Source organism: Hermetia illucens, chromosome 4, assembly GCF_905115235.1.
Source record: "Hermetia illucens chromosome 4, iHerIll2.2.curated.20191125, whole genome shotgun sequence".
NCBI classification, from domain to species: domain Eukaryota; kingdom Metazoa; phylum Arthropoda; class Insecta; order Diptera; family Stratiomyidae; genus Hermetia; species Hermetia illucens.
This window is the reverse complement of record NC_051852.1, coordinates 21,830,046-21,855,600: the sequence shown is the minus strand read 5'-3', so window position 1 is coordinate 21,855,600 and position 25,555 is coordinate 21,830,046. Positions and strand designations below refer to the sequence as shown.

Genomic DNA, 25,555 nt, shown 5'->3' with positions numbered 1-25,555 from the left:
CCGCAAATGGTTCCAAACGGTTTTATGGTCTATACCCAGTTCCTGGCCAATCGAGCGAATGCTCACATGCCGGTCTACTTGGATGATTTCGACGATTTTATCGGTTTCCGCGACGATTGGCCTACCAGTACGGGGTGTACCTTCGACATCCACTACACCAGAACGAAATCGATTGAACCAACGCTGTGCTATGCGAATCGTTATAGTATCGGGCCCATAAACTTCACAAATTTTTTCGGCCGCCTTCGTTGCATTTTTACCTCTCAGGTAGTAAAAACGTAAAATATGACGAATTTCTTGCTTGGTGGACTCCTCTTTGACGCGCTATGACTTGAGACTGAAACGTACACTGTCAAAGAGAGATTTGTAGCACAGATTGTCGTCTTCAAATCGCCGTATAGTACGACCCGATGCGATAAGTACAACACAAGATATGTTTAAGTGTCGCCATCTGTTGACGAAATACGACATTTCTTTTTCCCCAACCAAATATTTTTAAACTTGCCTCGCAAACGCAGAGTGCACAGCCTTTCGCTTATATTTTCAAAGCCGATATTTCATTGGCTAACTGAGAAACCTACTCCGAGCACATGGTTTACTGGATGGCCGCTATAATGTATGGTGTAGCGGCTGTTCTGCAGAAAACCGGTCCCCGTCCATCGCATCTCTTACAACTCTTGTTACATCAGCCTTATATTGGGACAGGGTATCGGCTAGCTGCTCAGCAGTATTTGGTCTGTACAGGGAGCGCACGTTGCATGAGAAAATGCGCAAATCGTTATTTCGTTGTCGTTGCAAAATCCATCCTGCCCGAGGCTCCTTCCGTGGCTTCGTAACATCGGTTTTCCGTGTAGGGTTGTCAGCCCTATCCAACCCCCAACCTGGAGGACCACTTGGCACATTTTGTTCGGTTTTTAGGCGCGGGAGACTCGCCATCATCCTGCTCCTGCAGTTTTTCATGAAGAAAGAACTCCCAGCGATCATCACGTGGAGATGGAAATAGGGTTTGGTAGTAGAGCTGTTGTGTTTCACCCTGGGACCTATAGTACCCTTTGACAGCCGAATTCTTGATTTAGTGAACCCTAAACTGAAGCTGGAAGTTCTGTATTCCAAATAGTCGCAAAGGCATAAACATATTCCCAAAAAAGAAATAATTTATTGTCGTACAATTTCGTTTAAAATTAATTAAACCAAATTTATTCCAATTTTCCATTGCTTCATCTTCAAAATGCTAAATTCATGCAGCGAATTGCAGCAGATTGAAGCCACACCACTGAGCTCCTTCATTATTCATTTGCAGCAACCATACTTTGGTGCTTCTCTGCTCCATTGTTCATCATATCCAGTGCAATTTATTTTTTTTTTCTCTATTTTATTTTTTTTTGTGATTTCACTTTTTTGCGAGGAAAATTTGAATTTTCGTGTGCGGAATCAGATGAAAGTTTTCACCTGGTCTGTTGCCATTTTGCAATTCGAGTACGGACAGGACCGATGAAAATGGGAATGGTGCATGAGAAAACAATCCACCGCACATGATTCATGCATCAAAATAATTGTTAAAATGTGGGAACTATGGAGAGTCGGCCTCAGTTGTTTGGTGAAGTTTAGTTTCATTTATTGAATTATGGTGATAAGTTTGATAAAATCGTGCCTATGTGTGGAGCGGTATCGAGTGAAATGTGTCCATATTGTTCAGTTCTTTTCTAATTTCCTGAGTGAATGTTGGAAAATGACAAAAGGTGAAATTCCTACATGCATAATACATACATATAAATTCCTGTTGAGTTTTGAATTGCATCACGACGAAGATATTAGTGAAACCGCATCTCGTACTAATATCCATGAACCGCGATTATCGTCCTATTTGCTGTTAACCCCAGAAACAGGCCTGGACTGCACATAGCCATACTCCAACCCCTTTCCTTTCTTCTTCAAACAAATAACTGCTTAGTGTTATTGGGTCATAAAGTACGAGTACAATTTACAAACCTCAGCCAGCCAATCAAGGGTTGTATTCCGTTTATGGACATTATTTTTCAATTAGTAAAATTAATTGGAAAGAAAAAATCAAATGGATATTAACATCAAAGCGAACCAACACTATTGGTTTTCATTTTTCAGTCACTTGTTTGCTTTTGGTTCTGATAGTGTAATCAATTTTCAATTCCACTTTTATCACTCAGGAGTAAATTATCTTTTGTCGCTGATAAAGTTGATTGAATTGATCAGTAGCTAAAATGTGTATGTGAATGTGTTGAAATATTTTACGTAATAGCAAAATTATAAACTGCAATCATGCTCAAACCTTGAATGTTATGATCTCTGTGAATTTGCAACATAATGTTTGCATAAATAAAAGTTAATGTTCCTCATTAGATGCTCCTTCAGAAAGTATTGAAGTTAGTAGAAAACGACCATCGGCTTGTTCAGTTAACATGCCACTCAATAAATTCTTAGAATGACTACTGTCCGTCTGTTTGATCAGAATGTTAGGGGTTTAAGAACCAAGCTGGGGGCCTTCAATTTATCCGCGCTGGCTTAGCAACACCATGCCATCTGTATCCCCGAAATCTGGCTGGACGATGCCATATTAAACTCCGAGCTCTCCGAAGGGTACTCCATTTTCCGCTGTGACAGGGACCGGGGATGCATCTTGTAAGTCCACCGGCGGTGGGGCCGTAATTGCAATAAAAGATATACTCGCCGCCGAACTCATCTTCTCCTCCTCTGGCTTTCCTTTTGATTGTGTTGCTCTTCGTGTCTCTCCGCCCAACTTCCTCCCGTTCATTGTATCTTGTGTAAATGTCCCCTGTGCTTGCCCTTCTCAGCTGTGTGAAGAATTGGTTGACAGTTTGTCTGAATTCCTTACTGTCAGATTCCCTTCCCTCCCTTTCTTCCTTTGCGAAGATTTTAACCTCCTAATGCTCCACTGGCCTAATCATCCTAGCCTTCCAATTCCTTCCAACAACCTCTCCCATTCTTCCCTTCCACTTTCTACCTTTATGAACACTTGCTCTGCTCTGAATTTCAACACAACCAAAAACTCTTTGGACCGCACTCTCGATCTCTTCCTTTTCAACCTCCCCGAGCGCCACTTCTCCTTATTTCCTTGTACATCCCCGTATGTCAAAACTGACGCTCACCACTCCGCGGTTGAATTTGAAGCGAAGCTCCCTCGTTCAAAACCCAAAGCCGCGGATAAATCTACTAAGTTCAACTTCCGCAAAGCCAATTTTGACGGTCTGAACTCAGCTTTAGCGTCTTTCAACTGGGTACATATATTAAACAACTCATCGTGTGATCAAGCTCTAAACACCTTTTACAATATCCTGTCCGATCTCCTTTCCTGTTATCTCCCTTTTTCCCCTGCCTGCTTACATTCGTATGCAACTTGGTTCACAACGGAGATTCTTAATAACATTCGCCTGAAACATGCACTGTGGAACGCTAAAAATAAGAATAACACACACATAAGGTCCGCGGTTGGTAAACATATAATAGAGCAGGGACATCATATGTCGTTGGGCCAATATCTTGAAGGAGGTGAACGACGTTAGGAGACGCGATTCCTACGAGAGTCTCCACATCTCGGAAATTCCCCCCGAAAAAAAGGTTAAACACGGACATGGGCAAAATTTTTTCCACCTTGGTGGAATTTTCAGGAAGGACTCAGAGAAGACTAGAAGCCTAATTAAAATATTATAATCACAAAAACAGCTATAAAAAACTAAAATGGCGGAAACAAATTTTTAGAAGATAAAACACTGAAGAAGGGGACAGTTGGTCCCCCAAATTCGTATTTTTTTAAATTAGATACTTTTAGTCAATAAAACCGAAAATATCTTCCAAAGAAACCTCCTTTTTGCGTTCTTGTTCAACTTGGTGCACTACGGTGACCTCGGGCTTCTAAGAATGGCGCCGCTTATGCCCATAAAATGCGCATAAAAGATACTTGTAACGTCGAAATTGTCCTTCCCTGCGGTAACTTGAAATTGTTTTGATCCCACAATCGCTATTTCCATAACATAACGCAATCTCTCCCTTCTTACACCAGTTTTGCTGATTCACTGCCGACTTCCTACAACAATCCTTCGACCTTCTCTGTTCTCACTTCTCTTCCGTGTTTTCTTACTCGACCACTGCGCCTTCTACGCCTCTTCTAGATGCAGACTGCCTCAAATCTTTGGTTATTCCCCTCTTTACGCCTTTCTTGTTTGAGTTGTTCATTGGTAATTTTACCGTCAATGTCGGACTTAGTTCCAATGGGCTTCCTGAATTCTTCCTTCTTAACTGTAAATAACACATTTCCCTCCCTCTGTGTATAATCTTCAACAAAAGCGTTTTCCCAATCTTTGGAAAGAAGCCCTTGTTATTCCAAGACCGGAGACCCTTCTCTAGCTGTGAATTACTCCATTACTCTCCTCTGACTCCAAAATTCTCGAGAGATATGTCAACGGCTGACTGATCACGCATTTCGGTCACTTCATTGTCAAAGAGCAGCATGGTTTCGTGAAACATATCTGCTGCCTCAATCCTTCTGATCTTTACCAACTAGAAGGTACATGCTAGGTATACTGATTTCTCCAAAACCTTTGACAGTGTTGACCATAATATTCTCCTCTCCAAACTGTCTATACCGAACTTCCTCCTCCCTCGCCCCTTAATCATCTCTTGGCTTCGCTTCTACTATTATTACTACTACACATGGTTATTCATCCAGTTCATTTCTTCCTTCCCCTGGTGTTCTCCAAGGCGCTATATTTGGCTTTCTACTATTCTTATATTTTATCAATGATCTTGCCTCCATCCTCACCCGCCCGTGTTCGCTTTACACAGACGGTCTTAAATTATTTGCCTCTGTTTCGTCTCCACCAGACTGTGCTCTCTTGCAGTCAAACCTAGGTCCTTTTACATTGGTGCTCAGTTAACACCAAATGTCAGCAAATGCTACAGGATGTGCTGTTCACTTAAACTTTCCTCAACATCCTTTTTCTATTCTCTTGGTGGATAACCCCTTTCACTACTGATCTCCTTTCAAGAATTGAGTGTTCAAACTTCGTTTCAATTTCCACTTCATCACATCATCAATCGAGCTTGCTGTGACTTTACCTCAATCCAGCCCTCCTTCACGGTTTTCAACTTACTTGTCAGAAACATCCTTGAATATTATTGTGTAGTCCGGTGCTCCCTTCCGTCACCGGTAAATGTCGCGCTCTTAAAGCTGTACAACGTAAATTCACCCGGACCCTCTCTTTCAAAAAGAATCTTCACCTTATGGACTATCCATCACGACTCCGCATCCTCAATCTCCCTTCCGTGCAAAAACCCCGCGTTTTCCTTGATATGTGCACCTTTTTCAAACTTTGTAATTACCTGATGGAAAATAATTTCCATAGTGCGCACATTTTTGAAGTACCCTTTGCGGAGCTCAACGTCTACTTTCATTCCCCGATCCCGAGACTATGCTGGTTCTACAATGCCTTTCAGCTTAGGTCCTCTGGCTCAGTCTTTAGTTTTAACCGTAAGTTAAGCCATTTACTCCTTCCTCTGCGGATAATATATAACTAGAAATTTACTTTCTGCGTATTGTATTTAAACAAAATAAAATAAAAAATCATCTGAGACATTTTTGAAGCCAAAGCACACTCTTAAAGCGGTCCTTCTGTAAATCGCACGGACCTTTTGAGTATTGCATGTACAACACAACATTTGGCATGCAGAAATTGTACGCCATAATACGAGCTTGCTACAAATCTTTCACCACACGAAGATTTTTGATAGCTGGTTTTGCAGCGAAGATGTGATTCTTCGTTCTGATGCCAGCGATCGTTTGTGACGTTTTATGATATGATGTCCAGTTTCAGTTTCTCCAAGTTTAGTTAGTTTAGTTTGGTGGGGGTAGCCGCAGCTCCAAGCACTCAGACCTTTCCTAGGCCCATTGTACTATCCCTGGAGATCGCCTATTCATCGGCTTCTCGCCGACGGCGTTCGCAGGCATTCGCAAATCTGAGAACATTCTCCAGAGACGCGAGAATGCGACTCTTTACTAAAGAAAACCTTACGAAGGTATTTTCGTCTGAGGTCTGAGGAGGCCGGGCAGTTGCATACGAAGTGCACGACCGTTTTTTCTTGCTATTCGCATTGGCTGCATATGGCCAAGATTACCATTCCGATTTTTTCCGTATTTAAGTAGCAGTGTCCGTAGTTTAAGGGGCAGTGTCCCGTTAAAAGCCAGCTAAGGTTTTCATATCCCACTTCTTAAGGGACAACAAAAGTGAAACTCTAGCGGCCTCGAGTTCCTTCACAAAGATTTTCGACTGCTGACAGAAGTTCAAATTTCTCCATTGGGCTGCGTGAATCCTTGCCACTTCCCCCTTCAGAGTAGACTTGACAGTGGATGGTCGGATGCCAAAAGCTGCTTCTGGTCCCACCGTTGTGGATCCACAACCTTGGTGAGCTAGTCTGTCATCTTCCTCATTACCAGCGATGTTTGAGTGCCGTAACACCTACATCAGGAATGTTTCGTTCAGTCGGCCAAGTTTCAGCAGCATCTGATGACAACTCCACACCAACTGGCTTGAAATGTCGTTACTGTTTAGTGCTGATAATGCTGCCCGACTGTCGGAACAGATTCGAATGATGCGACCCCTCCATTTTTGCCGCCAACATTCTTCTGTTGCCAATAAAACGGCATATATCTTCGCCTGGAATATGGTAGTCATTTTTCTGAGATGCCGAGTCAGTTCCATACTCGGATTTCCCGAGAACACCAACAACAACAACGTTTTCCAGGACTGACCTGTCAGTGAAGATTATTAAGTCTGTAATCCTAAAAGGTTCGTGGCCTTCCATCGACCATTCTTCAATCTTAGTGATTACGACGGAATGTGTCTTTTCGAAGACTTCAGAGCCACCTGATGTTTATCAAGATATTTCCAGATAGACACATGACCGTATGATTGGCCGCCCTTCTACGCGCCAATGGCATCAAGCCTATATGCGTCGTTAGCTGTTTTCCGTTTTACCTTAAAATGGTTTGGGGGTAAATTTAGAATAGCCTCGAGTGCACGGTCGGCGTACTACTCATTGGGTCAGTAATACTTAGGCAACCGAGCCTCTGAATCTGCATCAGCAGCTTCCTGCTGTTAACAAAGTTCAGTCTCCAGCTACCAGACGATGCACGCATACATCAAAATGGGTTTTATTATAGATGTATACATCCAATGGATCCGTTTTGTGAAAGTCCCCAGGTCTTGCCTATCGCAGTCCTACAGCATCAGAGCAATTTGCAGGATTTTTGGTAAATCTTTATTGTGGCTTAGCAGATTACTCACTTCCTCCTTTAAATGAAGTATGTGTCCGGATGGTTCAAGTGGTCAGAGGGAAAGGTCGCAATTCAATTCTCACTGGTGGCAGAGGGACAAGGCGATGAAAAAGATCCAAACTTTCATGTGCCACGAGAGGTTTCGGCAAGGTGGGGGGTCTGTCAACGACGACGGCCGCTCGGGATGTCCATCGACATCACAAACGGGGGGTCTCGGTACGAGATCGACGATTAAGTGTTCCAATGATTGAAGATGAGTGCGAGACGTAGGACCAGCCTTTATTGAAGCGTATCCAGAATTTTTGGACAGAGTGATAATAGGAAATGTGAATTTTTAGTACTGAATTAAAGCATCAGACCAGCGAGTAGCATACTAAGGAGTCTCTTCGAGACGATGTCCATTGTGTTCTTTTATCGAAAAGATGTGGTTCGCAGTAACTTTGTGCCACAAGGACATACGGTCAATAGTGTTTTACTGTGAAGTACTTAGACGGTTGTGCAACAGTGTTCCGCACGTCCGAAGAGAAATTTACAAGAATTGGTGGACTTCTTTTTGTTCCCAAGGGTTGAAAGAACAATGAAAGGAACACTCCGTAGAACACTGGAAGCGATAGAAGTAGCTGGGATGATCACACTGAAGGATATTTCAGTTGTCGACTTCCAGGACGCCTTCAATAATTAGGTGAAGGGTTCGCAATGGTACGTCGAATCAGAAGAACAATACTTTGAAAATTTAACAAATTACTTTCCAACCATCTGCTTTCGTATTAGATGGTCAAACATAGAGTCTTCAGCAACTCTCTTGCTTCAGACGGAATGACTTTCAACCCTATTTCTCGAGAGAGGATGCAGGTAATTCTTCTTACCTCTTTGAACTATTTTCATCGTGTAAAAATGAATGATCTTTAAAGGGACTAAAAAATCATGTACCATGCAACATATAAGCACTAACAGAACAGTTTTCAGGAAGGCCCTGCTTCAGCTAAGCCAAGGCAAGGGAACGTCTTTTTGAAAGAAGAAATACAACAGAATTGAAGCAAATGTGTTCATAAATCCCAATTATATAAAACTTTCTGAATCGAATGACATTTCCCCATTTTTGGGTTGATTATCATTTGATATATGCTCCTTTCTTAACCCTGCTAAAGATCCGTTGCCTTTGGCCTTTTTTTCCCAATAGGAACTAAATATATCACTATCATTAGCCAACAATCTGTAAAAGCTGATTGAAATTTATGCAACTTCCAGCATAATGCTCCACAAAAACTAGACCTTGCGTTGGTCTTACGTCGAAGCGCAAATGAACTCAATCCGATATAATCACCTTTCAAGTGGGCTTTCAATAAAACTACATATTAGATATGTGCCCGCACTCACACTGGGCCCAATTATGCGCAGCATTTTTATTAAATGTATAATATCTTTTGCGATTTCAGATACTTACCGTTTCTGCATTATCGTAGATTACAAATGTTGACATACGTCTACCAGCTTGCTATGCATTACACTCAGAGTTCATGGCTGAGATTTTTGGTGGTGTTTGCCGGATTAACAATCCAATTCATTACATCCAGCAAAAAATAAAATTACACAATACGAAAAAGTGTAATTAACAGGGAAATTATAATGTTAAATGGTGTTAAGTTGAAATGTTGATATGGTTTTTGTGTTCAATTTTATGTAACGAGGTTTTTAAACAGAGAGAGAAAGATACTTTGGTACTGGATCACTTCCTTTAGGAGCCAACTGCTAATGATGGTTGAGTGTCTTTTTTGTAATCGTTCCTGATTATCAACAATTTGTTTCTCGGCATTCAATTGCTCCTATAGCCAATATTATATTTATTCTAATAGTTGTTAGTGAAAAGAGTCAAAGAAAAAACAGGTAGCTATACATAGGCGTCATTGGTGGACACTCCGAGAAGCCCAGCAAACACCTTAGTAAAATAGAGTAGCCAGTGCGCAGAAGAAATCTGTTATAAAAAAGAGGAAACAGGAGTTATTATTCTGTTAAGCGAAAGTCGCACCGCGTCCTTAAAGAACTATTGTGCCCCTTTTACCGGTTATAGTGTACCTATTGATCATAGTATCTCAAGCAGGCCTATAACCGTCAGAACTTTAGTATGCTCCCTACTTCCAGATCTTTCAGCTTTGTATCTGGTATTAAGTGTTCTCCCAGATGCCTCGACCTACTTTGCACAAAAGCCGGACATTGTTCCAGGATGTGTATAGAGGTTTCGTCATACTCCTCAAAAAGCCTGCAGGCAGTGTCCGTAGATATCCCTAGGTTCCCTAGGTTATAGTTCAGCCGACAATAACCAATGAGAATTCCCACTGTGTTCGGAGATTCTTTTTGGTGAGGTTTAAGCAATCTTTTGTGCGCATGGATTCGTATCCCCCAATAAGCACCCTGGACTGCTCCATCCCTTGTAGGCCCGCCCAATATAGTTCCCTCAACCGTTCCTCTTCATTTCGTAGAATCATAGCCATAAAACCGTTTCTGATTCCACAGAAGGGTTCTGGCCCGGGTAAAGGCGTCCCTGCTCCCTTCTTGGCTAGTTCGTCCGCTGCCTCCCAACCCAGCATGGCCTGGAATCCAGAGTATCCAGACCTTGTTGGACAAGCCGAGTGGATTCAGTTTCTGAAGGCATTCCCATACCACTTTAGAGTTCACCTGGTTAGACCTAAGTGCCTTGATCGCTGCTTGGCTATCGGTGAGAATAGCTATGTTCTGCCTTTTGTAATTCCTTTGCAGATTAAAGAAGGCACATTCGTCTATGGTGTATATTTCCGCCTGGAATATGCTTGTGTACCTGTCTTGGTTCGAAGTACATTTTCCTTGGACCAATGACACCGGCACCCGCTCCCTCTGCTGTGGGGGATCCGTCAGTATACCAAATAACCAGTTGCTGGTTTAAGCCGTATGTCGCAGCCACGCTCTCCCACTTTGCCTTGTTACTCCCACGTATTTCAAACTTCTTATCGAAGTGAAACCTCGTTGTCATGTTATCCCTTGGTATCAGTAATTCGGGATACCGCCTAGAAAGAATATCAATCGAGATTAAAGAAGGCACATTCGTCTATGGTGTATATTTCCGCCTGGAATATGCTTGTGTACCTGTCTTGGTTCGAAGTACATTTTCCTTGGACCAATGACACCGGCACCCGCTCCCTCTGCTGTGGGGGATCCGTCAGTATACCAAATAACCAGTTGCTGGTTTAAGCCGTATGTCGCAGCCACGCTCTCCCACTTTGCCTTGTTACTCCCACGTATTTCAAACTTCTTATCGAAGTGAAACCTCGTTGTCATGTTATCCCTTGGTATCAGTAATTCGGGATACCGCCTAGAAAGAATATCAATCTTTCTTCGGTTTAGGCAGCTCCCCGCCTCACTGATACTCCCGGCCATCCTGACTATTGCCCTACTTGCCTGCATCTGTATGTGCAGATGGAGAGGGATTAATCCCAAAAGGACCTCCAGGGATGTCGTTGGGCATGTCCTCATTGCCCTACTGATACACACGCAGGCCAGTCTGTAGAGCTTATGTAAACCCTTGGCTTGTGTGCTGAGTTCGGTTCTTTCTCTCCAGATTACCGACCCATAGGTAATCATTGGCCTTACTATTGCAGTATATATCCAAAGTAGTATCTTCGGGCTGCAACTCTATTTTTTTCCTGCTATGAATCTATAAGTCATAAGGGCCATCGTGGCTTTCCGACATGTGTCTTCCAGAGTAATTTTTGGTCTAGCGTATTTCCCAAATATTTGACCTCTGTTTCTCGTTTCACCTCTATATCATGTAATGTTATGGCTCTCAGGTGATCAAGCTAACGCCTCCTAGTGAATGGTACCGCAGTCCCACTTTCCTGCACCAGGTACTAGTAACCCTTAGTCCACTTTGGATTCTATCACATAGGGTATCTGCATATTTGCCTTTACAGATTAAAACAATGCCGTCCGCGCAACCCTGGACTTGTATTCCAGTATTTGTTAACACGTCCAGGAATTCATCCACTACCATACTCCACATCAACGGCGAAAGTACCCCACCCTGTGGACAATCTTGAGTAGTGTTCATGACTATAGAATTTGCACCTGTCGGCACTTCTACTTCCCTGCTTTCTAGCATTTTGCCCATCCAGAATGCCAGGGTGTTTCCTACTCCCTTGCGACTCAGGGCGTCTTGTATCTCTGTGCGCGATCTGTTGTTGAATGCTCCTTCGATATCCAAAAACGCGCACAGTGCAATTTCTTTTGTTTCTATGGCATCCCGTAGTACCTCTGTCAGCTAATACAGAGCAGTTTCAGTTGACTGTCCTGCCCGGTAAGCGTGTTGACAGTGATATAGGGATTATGCTTTAGAATGTTAATTCTAATATAGTTGTTGATGATCTTCTCCAACGTTTTAAGTACGAACGATGTAGGGTGAAAAGGATCCTTTTTACCCGCTTTCGGAATAAAGACCACTTTTGCCCGTCTCCATGCCCTTGCTATGCATCCCAGTGCTATACTCCGCCTTACCACCCTCAGAAGGGACTCTAAGATAATTCCTAGGCCTCTCTGGATTAGTGCTACTCCGGGAGATTTCAATGGTTTAAAAGTTTCCACTTCCCACCTTAGCCTAGCTTCTGAGCATATCTCTTTTGCTAGTTTTCGGTTCTCCTTTCTTCCCCTTTTATTCGTTGTTGGGGTGTCAGGCGGAATGTTGTTGCCTGCTACCGTGGCGAAGGACCCCGGAAAATGAGTTCTGAGAAGCAGATGTACCCTGTCCTTCTTCAAACAAACAAAGGATATTCCCCCGTCTTTGGCTACAGCCTTGTACAGCCTGGTTGTTTCTGTGGTCTGTTCGATCCCTTCATAGAATTTCCTGAAGCTGTTCCGTTTTGCTTCCCTGATCGCGTTGCTATACGCAGTCAGTGCATTTTTATACCTCTGCCAGTCCCCGGTTTGTTTTGCCCGGTTGAAGAGTTTTCGTACCTCTGTTCTCATTCTGGCCAGGTTCCTGTTCCACCATGGTACATCCCTTGATAACCTAACTGTCTTAGCCGGACAGCTGGCCTCATATGCGTCAATGACGACTGTGTTGAGGTTTTCCACCACTGTTTCTAGTTCCAGTTCGCTCCTGATGTCACTGCCCCCTTGAAGGGAGTCAGACTTCTCCTTCTCCTCCAAGTCCTCGAAGGGCTTAGAATATCTTGTCTAAAATCAATAACGATCGCACGTGGGCGTGGTTAACTCAGACATAAAAATACACATCACAGCACAAGACAGATGCCAATGAAGATGCTTTATAAAGGCGTTTTGTTTCAATTGGATGCAAAGCAGGAGGAATTGTTAGTACTTCCATCTGTTGGATCTGATGGGTCCGATCTAAAATTTTACCCTCACGTTCGATTAGAAATAAAGTAACTCGTTGATATCATGTGAACGAATTAACAATTAATTCTTCCTGATTCAACCTATTTCAAGCACACGAACCTAAATTTCCAGAAGTTCCCATTGAAAAATGCTATTTTATTATCACTCCACCCCAAAAAAGTCACTAGCTTACTTCATAATAATAAAAAAACACCCAATAACACCTCTCCCCAAAAATTTGATATCATCAGTTCCACGTTAGCAAACAATAACACATCTAAAAAAACATTGTAAATATATGACTTTGAAATTCTCCTTCCATTTATTCATCGATGAATTGAATCGCAAAATTCTATTTAAAAAAAAATCAACTGACTCAGATAGATAATAATATAAAAATAAAAGTGTGACCTACCTACCTCTACGTAATTTGTACCCGGTGATCTTTTCCAATTATCAAAATGTGGGTTCTAATATTCGAAACTTTAGGAAAATTTTCGTTTAAGGGGGCAGTAACTGAGTTTTTATCAAATTTGAGTTGACATTTAATTGAAGCATGGATGTTTTTTTGGAGGGGGCGGAAACTAGAATCAATCTAGATCCTCGATACTTTCTAACCATCAATGCTTTCCTTATTTTTTTTTCGCAGATATGCCTTGCGATATCAGTGAACAAAAAGGGTTGTTTTCTAAATTATTACACTTCTTGACATCCCGCCTGCCGAGTTCATTTCGACTGCAGCATATTCTCGACTGTATTCTGCAAGTTTACAGAAGCCTTTAGCATATCTTTCAAATTACCTGTCTCAGAGGTAAGGTGCTGGGAGGTGGCGGTGAGGAAGACAGGGTTGGAAACCCTGTCGACCAAACTAAAGCCGAGTGGTCGAAGAGAACCTCCATAGTGGTGGCACCGGGAGACACTGTATCACTTTGGTTTGCTGGCAATGATGTAGGCGAATGCTCCAAAGGCCTAGTTAGCGCGATCAGACCCGTGTCTGCACGGGTACTCATTTGAAATGGAAGTAGGTCACGAAACCTTACCAAGCTTATACTGGTACCATGGGAACCGTAATAGTCCCTGAATTCACATGTTTCAGGAGAATTCCTGTTTCATGTGCTTTCAGCTCGGTTGTTGCGGTTGGCCCCTAGTGGGGGCTTTATAGGGGTTGTAGCTATGTTCAAGCGAACAGAGACCTTCGGGCCTCAAATGTGGTGTTGCGTTTCAACATGGGTGCCGTACTCTATAGTTCGTAGGGATTTAGGTAGGTCTTGCATCCCCCAGTAAGAATACTAAATCATGCACTCTGTATAGACTGGTACCGTTGTGTTTGTCTCAGCGGAGCTCTGAATGTGGTCAAAAAATCAATCCGTATCCTAAGAAGACCGTGGGATTAAGTCCACGAAACAGGTACTCACGAAAGAGCGCTGTTTATTGGCCTGAGGTGAAATCCCATTTCCCTGTCACCTGTCTCTGTTTCTGAGCGTTAGTCGACTATAAAAAACTATGAACGGTGCCGAATGAAGATGAAGATGTTGCGTTGGACCAGTGGCGTAACACGCTAGCATCGTCGACTCCACCCAGATTTGGCCTTTGATTGAGTAAAATGACGCAACCAATCAAGCCGAGCCAGTTCTGCTTCTGAATGGAACAAAGGCTGAAATAAAGAAGAAAGTGATTTGAGAATGAGATTTCGTCTAGCATCAGATAATAATAATAATCGTTGGCGTGACAATCCAATTGCATTAGGACCTTGAAGTATTTTAGAGCCTTTCATTCAAGACCATAATGGTATACTACAGGATTACAGTACCTTGTAGTAGGGAATGTGGTCAGCATTGTGTTCGCTCGAGATTATGACCTTGATTTGACTCAGGTATTCATTCACAGCTGAAGTTGATTGGTATCCGATATCATCACGCTACAAATTCGAGTGCCACTAGTGCGTTTAGACCCGGGACCTTCCGTACTACAGCCTAGTCCTCTAACCACAGCACTATCCTGACAAAATTATCTCGGCATGGTTGCCTCTAACAATTTTTGTATTGAAGAACATCCTAGCACCCTTTAGGCTTGGATATGCTGCAAATCAATGTGACTAACGTTTATGTTGCTAGACATTAGTGTAGTTTAATGTGAAAACCGCCGCTTACTGAAGAGTCTATTCCGTCCAATGTGGATCTCCTTCTCTCTTTCTGGGTTACCAGCTTGTCCCTATCTTCCGCAAGAAGTTCCGCTTTATTGAATCCGATTTCCCTGGATATTGCCACATATTGCTGATGCAGTAACGAACATGTTCTCATTCCCAAGAAACTTCACCTTCTTTCGTAGTACTTTCCGCTGTTGTCGGTTGTGAGCCGTTTCAGCTTCACGGTGTCCGGGCTATATGGATCGGTTTCAGCGGTACGTGGACCAATTGCGTTCACATCGCCAGTTTACATTTCTTCTGCTTTTCCTGTTAGAGGGGGAGGAGAAGGTTCTGACAGTTAAGATTTAGCTTGTAGTCTCCTCTCTTTTGCTACTGAAGTTTACTGCTATCAAGCCTTTCTTTCCTGTTTTCTGGGAGAGTTAGGTAACAGTGCCACCGACAAACCAGCCATAGTCAAGTTTCAAGTTCCTTTCATTATGGGAGTTGTTGTACTTTCCTTTCTGGCTGACCGCGCTACTTACGTTGGGTGCAGACTTTTCACTGAAGTGGAGAGCATGTCATCCACAGATTTCTTCGTGGGGGAACGTGAATCTAGTGTGGCTTCCAAAATCTTGGCCGGGTGGTTTCGAAGTCTGTGACTCTTTACTAATTGGAGAGTTAAAATTCGTTGCTTGCATCTTTATGTTTTGTATATCTTTAGTGTAGTAGTGAACTGCTGTGGGCTACCTCACGACGACGAGATGGTGTCCAAAGGGAGCGTTTATGATGTATGTTAGCTAAGAAAAATTACGTCGGTTTTATCCAAGAAGCACCTCAATGGATTAATAGTCGAGCTATTTAACTGGAGTAAGTTATCGAGATACTGCTCATGATTTTTGTCTTATTGTACATAACCATGAAAAGGTCCACCATACAAAGATGAAGGTGCTGAGAAAATCCTTTTTCCATTAAGTTTTGAAAAAAGTTCCTGTACTAGAAGGCTCCATTCATCTTTTTTTGTAATCGTTGCAGACTCTGCATCTTTCTCACTCTTTGAACTATATGTACAATGGTCCTCTCTGCCCTGTCGGCCATCCTGGGAGGGTGGATTTCGTGCGCCGACCAAGTTTTTCGTTTGAGATATTGTCAGGCCAGCGTACTCGGGTGATATTACGCAGACAGGTGTTGACGAAAGCTTGGAGCTTTTGAGTAATAGTTCATTTTCCATGTGCTCCTCCCATATAGCAATACAAAAAGGACACGAGCACAGACCAGTCTTAACTTGATCTTGGTGTTGAAGTAACTGCATTTCCAGAGTTTAGACAGAGCAGCGAAAACGGATCTGGTACTGTTAATGCTTCAGGCGACATCCAGTTCAGTGCCATCGTCGGCAGAAACCACGCTTCCTGGATATAAAAATTGATCGACGTCTTCGATGCTTTGCCCATTGATGCAGATAGGGAAACCAGCCCGCTCTCTGTCGATCAAGATTTCGAGATGTCCTTCGATGCGTTCCATGATTATATTAGCTATTATCTTTGCGACGGCAAGGAGCACGCATATAGGAATAGTCCGCATTCGCATGTTACGATGACTAGTCATTTCATCCACAAGAGGAGGAACCTCACCGGATGTGAGACGGTTGAGAACCATGGTGAGTGTTCTTCACGCCTCTTCAGTTGTTCATCATCGTGGATGAAAAGTCGACTGTTGACGTTCTTCACAACATCATCGAAAGATTTGCGAGCACATGCAAACTCTTTCATGATGCGATATACAGTTCTAAAATCATTGCGATCTGCGACATTTTTCGCTTCTCTGATCAGCGCAGTAGCAAGTTCCCTCTTTTCACGGCGTACACTACGCTAAATTCCTGGGATTTCGCTCTTTTTCGGAGTTCAAGCCCATCACTCGCAGCGGTCAGTAGGGTCTTCAACCCTTTCCGTTTATCGCTCCGTTTCCACGATTCCGCAGTCAGCCAGTGCCCCTTCGGCACGTGGCATCTGGGTAACACCTAAGAAAAGAGCATTTTTAATGGCAGCCCAATGTAGGTCCCCCCCTTAACTGCGTTTGATTGCTCGTAGAAAGCATCCTTCTTAATTATATCGGAAGTCCCCGTTGATGCTAAGCATTGTACAATTGTGATGTTCCTTAACCTGGATAGATATATTGCGGTTAGAAGCCTGTCTGAAACCGGCTCCCAAGTCAAGAGCGGCAGCCGTCAGAAGCAACCCGACGCCCGATTCATGTCTGCTACCATCTAACTGACAAAAGCACTGCCTCAAAAGGGAGAGAAATATTCTCCAGAGTCCCACCATTTTACTTCGTTTAAGCGCAGAATATCTAATTGATATCGCTGGAATTCCCGCGCAAGTTTAGAAAGCGACCATGCTGAGGACCCTCACTACCGTAATTGAGTAAAATGCATATATTTCAGAAATCAATCATAGTTCGTTTTCAAAACGCGTTTTCATCATCCGAGGCGTTGTTGATGTTTCGGTAGCAATAAAGTTGCAAAAATTTACAGGTTGCTAGCCCACAAATTAGGTAGGGGATCGACAAAGGGAATTATTGAAGGACCAATATCCTTTCTACAGACAAATGCAGCACAGATCTTGAAGGAGTCCTTTGACAAAAGAAACAGTTTTATCTTAGAATCATAAGTATAGTCTTTGCATGTCAGTCGCTATTCTTGAAAACGGCAGGGACGGTTTCTCATCGTAGGTTTATGGAATTGTTAGGAAAACGAAACGAATTTGAAGAAATGATTATCGGGTATTTAGAGGAAATCATGAAATGAGATATTGACAAAATATTCAGCAACTTCTTCCTCACTTCAGAGGAGTGCGACGCTCATTTGATTTGTATCAATAGAAAGGCGATTATTTTTAGTCTTATCACCCAAGGATCACTCTCTATTGCTTTATTATTTCTCCCATATAGGAAGTAAGTTCTCACTTTTACCCGACAGATACATCCTACGACTATGACAATGTGGCTACGAAACAGATTTTTTTTCCAACTCAACACATGACCCCCCTTAAGAAAGAAAAAGTTTTCTTATCACGATTATGGGAATGAGCGTACATCGAGTGTATGTAATCTTATCAGTGAAAATATTCAACGATGAAAATAAAAATTCGATAAGCCCCGAAAAATCGATAAAACTTATTTCATTTGTATGTTCAGTAAATATTTGGTGGGTAATAAAGCGTAGAATGACTACAACTTTTAGATGTGCATATCGATATGTATCAAACATGGCTGAGTAGTTGTACATATAATTTCACGTTCCGTCGGAAGAAAGATTGTTACCCTTCGTGGGTAAACTATTACCAATACCCTCTCTCGGAAATAATTTTCTGGTTACAAGTTTCTCGTAGATAGGGAATCTGAGTCAAGGGCTGAGAAAGTCAAATGGTTCTTTTTATTTTTTTATTTTTCAACAGTGACTTACTTTTTAAGATTGGTAGCGTATTTCTAGCCCAAGGCGAACTTAGCTATCTCAACTCTATTTCAATGGGTATTGTGTATTTCATATACCTGATATTTTCTTAGTTACCAAACATTAACTTCATTTTAAAAAAAAGGCCCTCGCACTTACTTAAACCTCTATGTACCCTTACCAGGCCAGGAGTGTCAAAAAGGGAAAAGATGGAGGGCTTTATATTCTGAGAAATATGGCCAAAGGGGATGTGCTACCCTGTTGGTAGAGTTGCCAAATTACTGGATTTGGATGGTCTTCCGTTTTCTCGAGAAACCTTCCCATCAAATTGAGAACATATTCTTGAAGTGGTTTCACCCTTTATTGCCGATATACTGCGGTGTTTTTGCCGACTTTTCTAGTCTTCCATTTATAAGACAGGCCGGTGCAATATCTTAGCATTCGGCGTTCAAACCCGAATTTATTCGTGGCAGGGTTGGAGCAGGTGATCCACCTAGGTGCTCCGTAACCGATGATGAGTCTTATCAGGGTCTTGTAGTGAATCAGTTTGACTTTGACATTAAAGCCTATTTTCTTGCGAGGAAGTATTTTTATGGATACTTCTAGAACCTGAGTATCTAGATTGTCTCCTAAGAGTACACAATTGCGTTTTTGCCTCATTTATTCTAATGTCCCAATAGCGGAAGCATTTGCAGAGAAGTACCAAGTATTTTTGTTGGGCGGAGGCTTGACGCGAAGCTAAGGGTGTCATTGGCATATCGGATAATGTCAGTGCCGGTTTCAGGAGTGGGGAACGTCAGCCGTGAAAATGTTATATAAGGTAATCCCTGAAATGGATCCTTGCGGTGCTCCTGATGTTACTGGCATAGGTTACGGTTGGTTTATTATTGACATTAAGTCTAGAAATAACAGTGTCGCGAAGGTAGCTCAATGCATGTTCGTGTTTATGACGGAACCCGAACTGGTGATTGGGAATTATATTTTTGAGATTACGATGCTGGACAAGTTCAGTTGTCCAGGCTCTCTCAAAAAGTTTTCCTAGGTTGGAAAGCAGGAAAATGGGTCTGAAATTGTTTGGCTCGGAGGAGGTTCCCTTCTTTCGGCTCGAAACGATTTTTGCTACTTTCCAAGTAGATGGAAAATAGTCGTTATTAATGCAGTTATTAAAACCTGCTAAACGAAATTTTAAGGAGACGATGGATAAATTTTTAATTACAAAATTGGTAATCTCTTCAGGTCCGGCTGATTTTTAAGGTTTTTTTTGCAAAACAAAATCGGTTAAATGTCTGTCCGTCTGCCTGTCACACGCCCTTTTGGTGAGAAGGTGGGAAGAGTGAACCCCTAGACATGCAGTGAGTAATATCCTTTTACGTTGAGATTTAGGGGGGGGGGGGGTCCCCATAAATGCGAAAGGGGGGTGTAACAATTTTTTTCACCAAAAATAGTTATGTTGAGTATCAAATAAAAGGTCTCGATTAGTACTTTTCGAAGCCAGTCTTAGTTTTGAGATTTGTTAGAAAGGCGGGGAGCGGGAGGGGTGGAAAGTGGTGATTTCTTTAACGGACTCATTCTCAGAAAACTCTGAAAAATCTGAAAAAAAAACATGAAGCTGCCTCTATATGATGTCCAGGCCTCAAAATACTCCGCATATCGATAAGTTAATATCCAGGGCTCCTGAGCCAGCACCATTCCAACGTTCTCCTTGGAATCTGCCCTTGCAATTACCGCAGATGCAGCTCTCGCATGGTGGAGGTTTATCTGGGCTATCTCAGTGCTGGCCATTGGCTCTGTTATTGTTTGGAGCTCTTCTCCACTGTCGGTGTATCGCCCTCTCAGTTTGTGTGAGCGAAGGGTTTAATAGTCGCCTTTGCAATTAAGAAGACGAGGAAATTCGTCGAGGAGTTCAACTGCAAACTGGTCGGAGATGCCTCGATTTCACTTGAAAACGTTATTTGGTTTCGTCAGTCAGCAGAAGGTAGTCGAGGATAGACTGACTACTCGGTCTTATCGATGTATTTGGCAAAACCATCTCAATATTGATGAGCGAAAAAGGGTCGTGAATCCATTTTAGCAAGGTTTCCCCATTTATATTCACTGCCTTGTCGCCCCAGAATGTGTGCCTTGAGTTGAAATCGCCCCCAAAGAGAGGGTATTTTGACTTTAACTGGAGATTACCGAAGATTTGCAAGTTGTGGTCCAGTTGCTCAGTTTTAGAATTACATTTAATGTAAACGGAGACTACCACGATCCATTTACCATCATCATCATCAACGGCGCAACAACCAGTATGCGGTCTAGGCCTGCCTTAATAAGGAACTCCAGATATCCTGGTTTTTGCGCCGAGGTCCACCGATTCAATATCCCTAAAAGCTGTCTGGCGTCCTAATCTATGCCATCGCTCCATCTCAGGCAGGGTCTACCTCGTCTTCTTTTTCTACCATGGATATTGCCCTTATAGACTTTCCGGCTAGATTATCCTCATCCATACGGATTAAGTGACTCACCCACCGTAACCTATTGAGCCGGATTTTATCCATAACCTGACGGTCATGGTATCGCTCATAGATTTCATCGTTATGTAGACTACGGAATCGTCCATCCTCATGTAGGGGGCCAAAAATTCTTTGGAGGATTCTTCTCTGTCTATTTACCATCGGTAGTTTTAACTATTGCCACCGCAGCAGAAGAAGTTTGCAGGTTCTCGATGGCGACCTCCTCAAAAACATAGTCTTTTCGGACTAGGAGAACGGTGCCTGAATTGTTATCGTTCCGAATAATGTTATATCCGGTGAAGTTTACGCTATGCCTGCTTTTAAGGTGAGTCTCCAAACTGCAGTAGGAGTCTACCTTCAGAGTGTCGATTAACAATTGGACGATAGCACGTTGATCGTGTGCAATCAAGGACGGGGAGTTCAATGTGATAATATTATACTTAATTCCATAAGTTAAGGATAGAAGCGAGAGCTTCAACCAATTCTCGGAAACCCTTGTTTGGTTGCTTGACGTTTGCTTGATTCACTGCTTTGGGAAGCGATTTCTTAGCAGCTTTCGCGTATGATAAGCCTGGGCTGGTCAAACTCTGTGAAAGTTTAGTAACCGTTTGCTTGACTGAAGATTTCTCAGTTGCTTTCCGGGTTTTGGTAGCTTCGCGTCTGGCTACCATCTCTTTATAAGCTGGACGCCCACGATAGCTTGCATGGTTCCTAGTTTGGCCCCAATTGTAGCAGTGTGGAACTTCTGTTGTGGGTCTTGAGCATTCCCCACGCGGATGGCTCTTTGTGCATTTAACGCATCTGTGCACTATCGAGCAATTTTGGGCGATATGCCTGAAGTTTTGGCAGTTGTAACACTGTACTTCTTCCGCTGATTTTACCTTTTCGAAAGTAATCTTTTGATGAAGGATGTACTTCACCTTCAGTTGGCTATAAAAATATCAGGTTGTGATTTGATAGGAAGCGAAGGATTCTCCCTATGGAGGGCCTCATCTTGTTTTGTCACAAAGTTTGCATCCGAGCGAATTTTCAGAAGTGTTTTTAGGGTCGCTTTTAGGTCTTTGCCCTTCAGTGATTTCAGTAGCTGGGGAACATTAATATTATATGCCGTAATTGGAGAAATTTTCTCCTTTCTGGGCTTTAAAGCACTGACACTTTCTACTTGGGGGGCATTTACACTTTTAGCACTCACCTGTTGCTGTGGCTGTTTCCACCGACAGATGAAGTTGAAAGGGGGGTAGCTCCTCGTCGACGACCTCAAGGCACATCTTTTCTGTTTCAGGTGGCTGTTTTGGCTCACTTGTGGGCTACTCCCGTGTTGGACGGGCTGATAAAGTCGCTGCTTGACGTGGATTGCGCACTGGAGAATGGGAAGCTGGCTTGGTCAGGGCAGCAGCATGCTGTCCCACGCTCATAGCGGAACAAACTGTCACCAGGATAGATTGTAGGGATTTCACTGTGTCCTTAAGTTCGCTGATCGTTTCCGTCAACAACTCGATTTGAGTACGCTGATTCTCGTTTTTTTGCACGACATCATCATAATTAGCTCGCATTTCGGCGAGTTCAGTGGATCAGATGGCATGGGTAACTCCGGCCGCACGTCATCCTCGGAAACGTTGTTAAGGCGCTGGGCATCTTTGGTGGTTTTGCCGCACTTAGGGTCGCATTTCTTCGTAGACATTACCTGGAATTGCTAAAATCTATTTTCAAAAAGTGTTTTCTTAGTTTATGAAAGAAAAGGAAATTTAATTTTGATAGTTGGTCGGCACAAAGAGCATAAAACTTTGTTGACGAGTCACAGCGTCTGGCGACAGTCTGGTGGCAGTACAAATCTCTGCTCCTAAAAGCTAGCCGTTGATAGCCACGGTGAGAATTTTCCCTGGGTAGGCAAGGGTCCAGGTAGGTGGCAGTCCACTTTCTTTGAGCCTGAAAAGATAGCATGTGCTATCCAGGGCAGTCAGATGAGTGTCCAATGATTCTAAGCGTAGAAATTAGAAATTAGATAAGAAGTTGGTGTCGGTGCCTTAGCTAACGTTATGATGAAGTATCTTCAGTTTTCAATAATATCAGTTCCTAAATTCGGACTGGTAAGGGTAGTGCACAATACAAATTAGGGTGGTATACCCAACCCTCAAATCTCTGGGAATTTTAATAGGTCGTCCTAGTTTGTAGAATGCACTGTCCTAACTTTTCGAAGGCATGAGAGCAATCTAGATCCTTCATTTGAAGTGCTTATGCACTTGTTATAGAGACTTGAAGCCGGTTCCAATTATGATAGTTTACAGATTTGCAGATACTGTGGTAGATAGCGGCAACGGCTTATTGTATTGAAAACACAATACTTCGTTAGAAAAACGTGTCAGTTTGCCGCCAGATCCACACAACAGCTTGTCAGTCAACTGCCCCGGGTTAGAATTTGAATGACTTGGATCTCATTGGTATTCTGTGATATTCAAATTGCTTTTCAGCTTTCTCATTCTCCAATTTTGCACGGAGCAACATTGCTGCTATGTTCAGATATTGATTATGCATAATGACATTTTCGATGGACTTCCCAAAATTTCCATAATTCTTGTCGATTGCTTTCCTCTTTGTCTTTGTATGATGAAGATAATTCTAAATGGCAGCAAATTATTTTTAGAATGATGCTCGCATCGATTCATGTATAAACAATGGCCAACCTTTGAAGACATGACAAATCAATGGCGACAAAAAGGAGTTGGTTAAGTTTATCAATAGCATGGGTAACAATGAATGAAAGTATCACCATCGCTATCAATGCTAATAAAAGAATTATCACCAAAATGAAATTGATAAAGCTTGAAACAAAGCGTAAACAACATTATCTCATCATAATATCTTACCTATATCTGACGATAGAGACCAGACCTAAGATTCATTAATTGCTCCTTTTTGATAAAATCAGATCAGAGAGAAGATATCGAGTCCATACATTATATCAAAGAAAAGATTGCCGATGTGGCTAGTTTACCTGAGTTTGGAATACGAGAGTAAACGCTCATCAACTCTAACTTCAAATGAAGATGCGATGAAGCTGAAAAATTTTTTTATAATTTCGACTATCGGTTATCGATAGAGCTTTTGAGAAGCTTTCTATTTCAGATAAATTTTCGCGGACACAAACCATAAATTTTTTAATTAATTCTATTGAATTTTCGGTGATATTGAAAACCAATTTTTTTCTGCAGACTATTATCGGTGATGCGATAAAAAGATAAAGTTTTCTTAAGCTTTAAATGGTACACTATACAGAGTTAGGGAAGAGTATTTTTGTTGGTAGGAGTTCACTTACTGGTAGAAGGACGTTTCGAGAAGATGATGAGGGAAGTATTTGTGGATTTTTTGGAAGAGCCATCCTGGGAGAAAATTGTGATTCTTCTTAACATGCAACGGAATCGGCAGTCAGAATCTTGTCAGAAACCCGGTCCCAGATCAAGAGAGTGCTCTTTGCGATAGCTGTCAGAAACAACTTGAAAATTAGTCCGCGTCTCCTACGACTCGGTTTTCCAGAGTACAAAATCACATTGCCACAAGAGGGAAAGGAGTACTCCAGAGTCCCACCATCTTACTTCGCTTAGGCCCAGCATATGCAGCTAAAATTGTTGGAATTCTCGCTCCAGTTGAAGAAACCTGACATTATGGGGAACTTAGCTACCGTTGTTGAGGACCGTGCGCACATTCCAGAAACCAATCATACATAGTTCGTTTTCGACAGCCAAAGGCCTTCGACGTGAAGTTTGCTCCTATCCGAAGCGTTGCCGACGTTTCGGTAGTAATAAAGCTTCGAAATTTTCTATTATTTTCTACCATTTTTGGTCGTCTTTTACGACAGGCAAGGGACACTATGAGTGTATTCTTACACCCTAACTCAGGGCACATATCGATAATCCTTCTGTAGGTGCCAAAATTCTTCAAAGGACTCTTTTTTCGAACGAAGCTAAGAGTTTGCAATTGTTATTGCTAAGAAAGTAACTACCCGAGGAATATATCAAGACTAACGAGTTCATTATCTTGTACAGTAGGAACTTTGACCCTATGGTAAGACGCTTTGTGCGGAACAGTTTTTGTTAGCTGAAACGGTTAAGGAAGTAATTTCACCCCTAAAATCATTTGCTACTGCGTTCTGTGATGATCAAGTGACAAACTAAGCTAATGTTCAGTTCTTCAATGGGGAGAATTAACTGCCGATATTTTTATAATGTGTTTCATTTGCGAAGGTCTTTTGCTTAGGTCTGAGCTACCTGATCGCTAATGATGTAAATATGGATGGGTTTATGACTAGTAGATGTTTGTCAGATACACTTGTTTGATCTGTAACCCTCACGAAGGCTAGCAGTTCTCCCCCCTGCAATTAGCGATTTCCTTGGGGTTCTCAGAGAATAGTTTACTTAGCGTCCATAGCTTGGTTCTAGCTAGAGCTGGGTAATCACAAAAGAAGTGCCTGAGGGTTTCTCCTTCTTCTCATCGCTATAATCTTGCCTGCATTTGCATGCGGCGGGCAAAACAGCTCTCGCGATCGGGTCTTGCTATAGGCCAAATCCGTGGCTTGATGCAGGTGGTGAGCCTTCGCTATCCGAAGTAGTGCAAGTAGATCCTGTTGTGTGTATCTGAGAAATCCCTCAGCCCCAACACCATAGACCATTCTTGATCCATCGATGACAAACATTGTGTCATAACTTTGAAACACGTTGCCGGTCCTTTACTCTGCCCTGATTAGAAAGTCCACAGCGAGTGAGTATGGCGTAGTCCGCTGGGAACGCCCACAGTTCCTAAGGTACTTGATCTAGCAC

The 25,555-nt window shown here is 42.5% G+C and overlaps 1 protein-coding gene and 1 long non-coding RNA gene across 5 annotated transcripts in view; one reads left to right on the top strand and one right to left on the bottom strand.

Moving 5' to 3' along the window:
* Nucleotides 1–25,555, top strand: part of LOC119656002 (serine-rich adhesin for platelets) — a 201,701-nt gene that overhangs the window by 40,189 nt on the left and 135,957 nt on the right. The window lies entirely within an intron of this gene.
* LOC119656003 lies at nucleotides 1,175–2,119 on the bottom strand. 2 transcript variants are annotated; one of them, XR_005249977.1, is made up of 3 exons: nucleotides 1,990–2,119; nucleotides 1,768–1,926; nucleotides 1,175–1,711 (listed from the first exon to the last, which is right to left on the bottom strand). It is a non-coding gene; the product is annotated as an uncharacterized LOC119656003 (long non-coding RNA). The 2 variants fall into 2 exon arrangements; XR_005249978.1 differs by having other exon boundaries at nucleotides 1,768–1,929; nucleotides 1,990–2,090.